Raw genomic sequence first — 8,896 nt, forward strand, 5'->3', positions numbered from 1 at the left:
CAGAAGAGTCACAGCTGCAGCAGGGGAGGAACACTGGTGCAGGGTGTCATGGACAGAGGGGGATGCATGGGAGGAGGTTCACCTGGGGCATGCCTCTAAGGAATATGAATATACTCATGGGGCATTGTCATGGTGGGTAGAGACCCACACATAACCAAAAGAATATTGAATTCCCATCCTGGGGAGTTCTGCTACATTCTCTCATGGGACAGCAAGAAACCCCCAAGTACAGGGATTGTGCCTAGTGAAGGATGATGGACCATTGTACCAGGCCCTTGATAATGATGATTGTACTTATGAACCTTTTCTTTTGAAATTGAAAGTTAGCCTAATATTACATGTTGCCTAAGAGTTATCTCCTGAGGGCAACCTTTTTGCTCAAATGTGGCCTATCTCTAAGCCAAACTCAGTGTATTAACACACTACCTTCCCCCCAGCATGGGACATGACTCCTAGGAATGAGCCTCCCTGGCACCAAGGGATTATTACCAACCACCAACTAGTAATAATCCTTGGGGACCTGGCAAAAGGCCTTGACCATGAGGAGAGTTCTTATGGCTAAGAGATTTCAAAGTGAGTTGGAAGGTCATTCCAGAGGCTATACTTATGCATGTCTCAGCAGAATCTCACTGACTGCCATAGAAAATATTGCCTCAGATAGCAGGGCTCCTGAGGACTCTAGAGACATCCAGATGCTGTAGGCAGAGCAGATACCTCAGGAGTTTTGTGCCCTGCCAGTGGACCTTACCTTGGAATTTATGGTCTCCCAGTGTGACAGAGCTGGATTCATTTGTGGTTTCCCTACACATGGCTCTTCTGCCCCTTCTATGTGAACCTATAGTTAGTACTATACTTGATAGATGTATGTCCAAGAGACTTAAATACTTTGTCCATTCAATTGCCAGTTGGGCCCCAAATCTCAGCCGAGTTGCAGCACCTACTTTCCAGCTCATTGGACTTACCCAACTAACAAGGTGATGATGATGGACAACACTCACCCCAAGGAACAGAGAGAGTCTGCAACCACAAGCAAGGTAGTCCTATCCATCTGCCCCATGGAATCTAAGCCTCCTCTCAATTAGAGGCAGAGTGGTCATCACCATCCCAATATTCTTAAGACTGGCATTCTACTATAGATTTATTGTTATTCTAGCAATGGAAGAACTTTTATCATTGATGTGGAGGCAGTGGCCACCAAAGGTTCTAAGGAGAGTGAGAGGGAAAAATAGGTGTAATATGGGGGCATTTTTGGGACATTGGAATTGTCCTGCATGATATCGCAATGACAGATAAGGCCATTATATACTTTATCATAATTTACAAAATTGCATGGGACAGAGTGTAAACTGCAATGTAAACTATAATCCACAGTTAGTGGCAATGCTTCAATATGTGTTCATCAATTGTAGCAAATATACCACACTAATGAAGGACATTGTTAACGTGGGAAAGTGTGGGAGGGGAAGGAGGGGGGCATATGGGGATCCCCTATATTTGTTATGTAACATTTATGTAATCCAAAGTTTCTTTAAAATAAATAAATAAATACAAACACAAATACAAATATCTTACTGAATTAACCAATTTTAATGGTAGACTTGTATCTGCCTGCCAAAATCCTTTAAATTTACTAAGTACTTTTTTTTTCTTTCAGGAGATGAAGATTAGTTTTATTGTCACAAGTTGGTTAATAAGCTCTGGCAGAAAGAAGCTCTTACCCACAGGCCATGCCAATGTCATAAGACCCATTCCTGATGCCACCAGCTCTCCTAGCCACTGCCTGAAGCCCTAACGAACAACTGTCTATTTGACAGTGGACAAAGGCAGTCTCCGGATGTCACCACGCAGATGTCCCCCAGCTCTGCTTGGCTCAGGTGGACGTCCTGGAGAACCGCGGAATTGATGCCAGAGAGAGCTCTTCGATGTGGTGTCCTGCGGCAGGAAGTGCGGCCTAGGGACCCCAGCAGGCAGGTGCACAGGGTTCCCCAGACCCGGCTTCCCCATTCCCACCCCAGAGAGGCCAGGCTGCCACAGGTCGGGTGTGGAGTCTCCTCCAGTGGAGCGGGATACCGAGCAAAAGGGACTTCGCCCCACTCTTGTTGTTGTTCTAGCAATGGCCGTAGGGAGCCCGTGCACCACCGCCCCCTACGCGGCTGAGGCCCGCGCGGCGCAGCTTCAGGTGGCCCAGCACCACGTGTAACCTCCGCGTCGTCCGGCTAGGCCCCGCAGACCAGCTACCAGTAAGTGCTTTTGATACTCTTAAATTCAGTCAGGTATAGCTCCTGCCACAGTTTTATGGTGCTCTTTTCCTGTGTCTATCTGGAGAGTCCGTCAAGAGAACTGTTAAAGTCATAGTATTGTAGTTAACTAAAGTTTCTTCCTGGAGGCCACTAACTGAAGTCAAAGAATTAGCAAATCATAGCAAATGGCTTTCCAGATAGGAACACAAACTCTTTTCTATTCATAAAAGACACTACTAATGTTTTGTCATAAAAAGGGACTTTTTTGGAAAATGTAATTGAGAAGATTCATGGTTTGCCAGAAAGTTTTAGCCAATCACAATACCTTGACAATATCTCCAGATATGGACACAGAGAAAAGACAGCAAAGAAAGGAACAAACTACGGCTTGGGGGTGGGGGGGGGGGCAGGGATAAATAAATAAATTGTTTTAAAAAAGGAAAAATAAAACCACATGTGTGGTGTGGATGTGGCTCAAGCAGTTGAGTGTCTGCTTTTCATATGGGAGGTCCCAGCTTGGGCCCCCTGTGCCTCCTAATAAAAACAAAAACAAACAACAAGCAAACAAACAAAAAATTCAACTCAGGGGAGCCGATGTGGCTCAGTGGTTGAGCACCAGCTTCCCATATATGAGGTCCCAGTTTCAATCCCCAGCCCTGGTACCTCAAAAAAATAAAAAGTGAAAATACTAGTTATTAAAATATGCAGATTTATAATAAAAGATAGGCCATATTGTGCTGGGCATAATTAATTTAGAATACTTTCATAGGGTAGATTAAAGTTCAAGATGTTTTCTTTCTTAATAAAATACTACAGGGAGGCAGACTTGGCCCAATGGATAGGGTGTCCGTCTACCACATGCGAGGTCTGTGGTTCAAACCCCGGGCCTCCTTGACCCACGTGGAGCTGGCCCACGTGCAGAGCTGATGCGCGCAAGGAGTCCCCTGCGTAGGGGAGTCCCACTCGCAAGGAGTGTACCCCGTAAGGAGAGCCGCCCAGCGTGAAAGAAAGTGCAGCCTGCCCAAGAATGGCGCCACACACACACGGAGAGCTGATACAACAAAAAGAGGCACAGATTCTCATGCCGCTGACAACAACAAAAGCAGACAAAAGAAGAACACTCAGCAAATCGACACAGAGAACAGACAACTGGCGGGGGAGAAGGGGAGAGAAATTAAAAAAAAAAAAAGAAAATACTACATTTGGAATCTGCTGTGCAAGTGACTGTGGGCATATTTGATAAAATGTCTTACAGTGAGGATTTTGAAATCCTAATTACAGTTAAATCATTGCAGTGGTTTAAACCAAAGCTGAACATGGGTTAAGTAGCTTCATGAGAATAAATTTCACACTGAATCAAAACACACTAACTGCTTCCACTCTGCCTTATATATTGTGCTTCTGGAAACCATGATCTTTTCTCACTTACTTTACTTAGCTCTTTTATGTATCCTCAATTCCAGCATGATTTAATATACACTCTTCCGAGTTAGTGAAGAACACCCAGTTAAGCCATCCAAGGTCCAGATACATTCCTCTTTAATCACTCTAGTTACTTTATACACTATACACTCTAATTTTTCATGATATCTAGATGAAAATAAAATATACTTCATCACTTTGAAAAGCCTATTCTTCATTTGACAAAATCTAACACCACTTCATGATAAAAACACTTGACTAGGAGTAGAAGGGAATTTACTCAACCTAATAAATGACATCTACAAAAACCCACAATTAATATCATACTTAATGGTGAAAGATTGAAAGCTTTCCTTCTAAGAACAGGAACAAGACAAGGATGTACTCTACCACAACTTGTATTCAACATTATACTAGAGGTTCTAGTCAGGACACTTAGACCAGAAAATGAAATAAAAGGCATCTAGATTTGAAAGGAAAATTAAACCTATTTTTATTTGTAGATGACATGGTCTTGTATATAGCAGCCCTAAGGAATGCACAATTAGATATAATAAACAAGTTTAGCAAGACTGAGGATACAAGATCAATATACCAAAGTCAATTGCATTTTTATACATAGCAATGAAGTATCAAAAAATTAAATTAAAAAAATTCCATTTGCAAAAGCATCAAAAAATTAAAATACTTAGGAATAAATTTAACAAAAGAAGTTCAGAGCCTATATTCTGAAAATTATAAAACATTGTTGAAAGAAATTAAAGAAGCCCTAAATAAAAGGAAAGGCATACTGTGTTCATGAATCAGAAGACTTAATATTATTAAGATGACAAGACTCCCCAAATTGCTCTACCAATTCAAAGCAATCCCTGTCCAAACCAACTGTCTTTTTCTTTTTTTTTCAGAAATGGACAAAGCAGATCTTAAAATTCATATGGAAATATGGAAATTCAAGGAACTCAGAATAGTCAAAATGACCTTGAAAAAGAATAAAGTTGAAGAACTCACACTTTATGATTTCAAAACTTACCACAAAGCTAGACAGTGTGGTTTTTTTAAAATGTATTTTATTTAGTTATTTCTCCCCAACCCCTCTTTGTATTTGCTGTGCCTGCTTGTTGTGTGCTGGTCTTCTCTTTAGGAAGCACTGGGAACCAAACTTGGGACCTCCAATGTGGAAGGGAGGCACCTACTTTGTTGTGTCTCTCATTATGTTTTCTTCATGTCTCTTGTTGCATCATCTTGTTGTGTCAGTTCGCTGTACCTGCCCATTGTGTCAGCTCACTGTTTTATGTATCTTCTTTAGGAGGCACTGGGAGCTAAAACTGGGACCTCCCATGTGATAGGCAGGAGCCCAATTGCTTGAGCCACATCTGCTTCCCAAGATAGTGTGGTATTGACATATAGATAGACCTAAAGATCAATGGAACAGAACTGAAAGTTGGGGAAAAAATGTCCTCACATTTATGGTTGGTTGTTTTTTGAAAATCGGTGCCAAGACTATTCAAAGGGGGGAAGAATAGTCTTTTTAATAAATGGTGCTGGCTCAACTGGATATCCACATGTGAAAGCATGTAGTTGACTCCTACCTCACACCATATACAAAAATAAACTCAAAAGGGATAAAAGACCTAAACATCAGAGCTGAAACTATTAAACTCTTAGAAGAAAACTTTGTTATAAATCTTTTTTTTAAAGATTTATTTTAGGGCGGCAGACTTGGCCCAGTGGTTAGGGCATCTGTCTACCACATGGGAGGTCCAGGTTCAAACCCCGGGCCTCCTTGACCCACGTGGAGCTGGCCCATGTGCAGTGCTGATGCGTGCAAGGAGTGCCCTGCCACGCAGGGGTGTCCCCCATGTAGGGGAGCCCCACGCGCAAGGAGTGCGCCCCATAAGGAGAGTTGCCCAGCATGAAAGAAAGTGCAGCCTGCCCAGGAATGGTGCCACACACACGGAGAGCTGACACAACAAGATGACACAACAAAAAGAAACACAGATTCCCGTGCCGCTGACAACAACAGAAGCAGACAAAGAAGGCAATGCAGCAAATAGACACAGAGAACAGACAACCAGGGTCGGGGGGAAGAGAAACAAATAAATAAATCTTTAAAAAAAAAAAGATTTATTTTATTTATGTCTCCCCGCCCCGTTGTCTGCTCTGTGTCCATTTGCTGTGTGTTCTTCTACGTCCACTTGCATTATCCTGCGGCACTGGGAAACTGCATCTCTATCTTTTTTGTTGCATCATCTTGCTGCGTCAGCTCTCCATGTGTGTGGTGCCACTCCTGGTGGCCTACGCTTTTTTCACACGGGGTGACTCTCCTTGCGGAGTGCACTCCTTGAGCGTGGGGTGCCCCTATGCTGGGGCTCCCCTGCATGGCATGGCACTCCTTGTGCATGGCAGCACTGTGCATGGGCCAGCTTACCACATGGGTCAGGAGGTCCTGGGGATCAAACCCTGGACCCTCCATATGGTAGACAGATGCTCTATCAGTTGAGCCACGTCTGCTTCCCTGTTATAAATCTTGATGACCTTACACTAGGCAATGGATTCTTAGATATGCCACCCAAAACATAAGTAGCAAAAGAAAAAGATTTATAAATTGGACAGCATCAAGATTTAAAACTTTTATGTTTCAAAGGTTACCATCAAGAAATTGAAAAGGCAGAATGTGAAATTTTTTCCCCACATCTTGCATCTAATAAGGGACTTAATCTAGACTATATGAAGAAATATTACAACTCAATAATTTAAAAATTCCAATTAAAGGAAAGCAGAAGTTCAGAATAGAAATTTCTCCAAAAATGATACATAGATGGCCATGAAGCACATGACAAGATGCTCAATGTCATTAGTTATTAGGAAAACACAAATCAAATCCATAGTGAACAAACATATAGGAGGAGTACAACTATGGACCTAAGTAAACATTATTATTCTAGTAATGGAAGACTTATGTTCCAAAGTAAACTTATTATATTCCAGTAATGGAAGTAATGATAGGGGTCACCTGAGGTTCTGAGGGGAGGGAGAGAAAAGAATAGGTGTAACATGGTGCATTTTTGGGACATCAGAATTGTTCTGCATAATGTTGCAATAACTGATTTAGGCCATTATACATTTTGTCAAAACCTATGAAATTGCATGGTGCAAAGTATAAACCATAATGTAAACTATAGACCATGGTTAGTAGCAATCCTTCAATATTTGTTCATCAATTGTAGTAAATGTACCACACTAATTAAAGATGTTATTAATGGGGGGAAATGTGAAAGGGAATACCTTATACTTTAGATGTAACTTTTCTGAATCTAAAACTTCTTTAAAAATAAAGCAAAAAAAATAAAAATAAAACAAGCAAAAAACCCCACAATGAATGGGGAGGGGAGGGAAATCTGAAACCAAGCCTAGATCACTGGCAGAGAGCTAGCAACCCTTGCTCCCCTGGCCAATGCACTGTGGTATGAACAGCCAGCCTGCTCCCTGGCTGCTGTTCTGGCTAGCAACCACTGCCTCAGTAGAGGCGGTTCTTGAGCTCCTTCCACCAGCTCCCTCTTCTCCTGACTCTGATGTCGGATGAGAGAACCTGGTGGGATCTTTGATCATGACTGGGAAGCTCCTGGGGACTGGGGATCTGAGATGATATTGTAACTTATCCCCTTGTGCTTTTTCCCTACCCCTTTTCCCCAAATCATCAAGAGCAGAAAAAGAAGTAAACAGCATGTCAGAAAAAGAAGAAGTAAACAACAACAAGAGACATAAATAATAAATGTTATTCCTGGGATTTACATGATCGATATACTCAAAATAAGTGAGTTGTAAGTAAAATGCAACAGGTGGTGACCCTCATGGAGCAGTGCTGGACTGAATGTAGAGGGGTATTATTATGGATGAAGGATTGTCACAGGAGCTTGATCCAGTGCTTTACAAGCAAATTGAGAAGTTCAGGAAGGTACAAATACAAGTATGCCTTGCAATTAAAAAAAAAAAACTTTAACAAATTGAAGATGGATGCATGTCAAAAAGTGGATCTTCTTGGAACAAGCAGATGCAATCTCTTGTCTCATATGTTAGCAACAAACAGACCATTCTGCTTCATTTTAGGAGAAAATTTCTCACACCATGGCAGCCTTCCTGAGCACTTCAAAGGTTACCAACTATATGCATTCACTGCATTAAAAAGCCTACAAAACCCTATGACAAAGCTAGTTGAGAAGAAAGGACAGTACCTAACAGGGCAGTGAAGAAACAACAATGAAGGAACCAAGTCAGCTAATTAGAGGATGAAAACCAGAGCAAGGAATCCTCTATTTCTAAGAGTGAAGTTGGAAAAAATATTCTATCTGCCTTAGACAAAGGCTCTACACATATTGAGTGTTCAAGACCTACAGATGAACTAATAGACATGAAACCTGAGGAAGGTGCTTGCCTGGCCCCAGTGACAGGGACCATGGAACCTGAAGGTGCTGACAAAGATGACATGCTGCTGCTGAGTGAGATATCCACACTGGAAAAGGGTGAATTCAGCAAAAAAGTGGGCTGCTGTGTTTGGAGACAGTCTGCTGAAGGAGCCAGCTCTGACAGTGGCTCTAAGCCCCAGGCAGGCTCAGGATTTCTTCCTTTGCAGCTTTTACACCAAAATATGAAAGACTTAACAGACCTCACTATGAGAGCCTGCCACAGCTGCCTCTGACCTGACTGCCTAGTTCAGCCTCTTTGCAAGCTTCAACCCATTACCAAATCCTGGTGCTGCTGGGGAACCTGATAAAGAACACAAATTGCTCAATGCTTGAGTCTGTAGCCTTCATGAGAGCTACTCTTCAGCAACACAGCTGAGAGCTAGGAAGAGTATCAAGTAATCATCCTGTTTTTCTTGTTGTCATTTCTTTCTTTATTATCTTTTTTAAAAAAGATATATAGATCACAAAAATGTTACATTAAAAAATATGGAGATTCCCATAATACCCCCACTCTCCACCCCGCCCACTCCTCCAACATCAAAAACATCTTTCATCAGTGTGTCACTTCAGTATGCTGTTACATTTATATGCCATTTTAAGGAAATGAAAGGGTAAAAGGCCCTGTTTATATTGGTAAAAACAACAACAACAACATAATGAGATACCACTTCATATACACTAGGATGGCTGTAATGAAAAAGATGGACAATAACAAGTGTTGGTGAGGATGTAGAGAAATTGGAACCCTCAGACATTGCTGGTGAGAATGCA

At 41.9% G+C, this 8,896-nt stretch overlaps 1 pseudogene; it reads left to right on the top strand.

Annotated features, from left to right (window-relative positions):
* The first annotated feature begins 2,114 nt into the window (after window positions 1–2,114).
* Window positions 2,115–8,489, top strand: LOC131273961 (islet cell autoantigen 1 pseudogene; annotated as a pseudogene).
* Window positions 8,490–8,896: the final 407 nt, after the last annotated feature.

The sequence above is a fragment of the Dasypus novemcinctus genome, chromosome 17 (genome assembly GCF_030445035.2).
Source record: "Dasypus novemcinctus isolate mDasNov1 chromosome 17, mDasNov1.1.hap2, whole genome shotgun sequence".
NCBI lineage: Eukaryota > Metazoa > Chordata > Mammalia > Cingulata > Dasypodidae > Dasypus > Dasypus novemcinctus.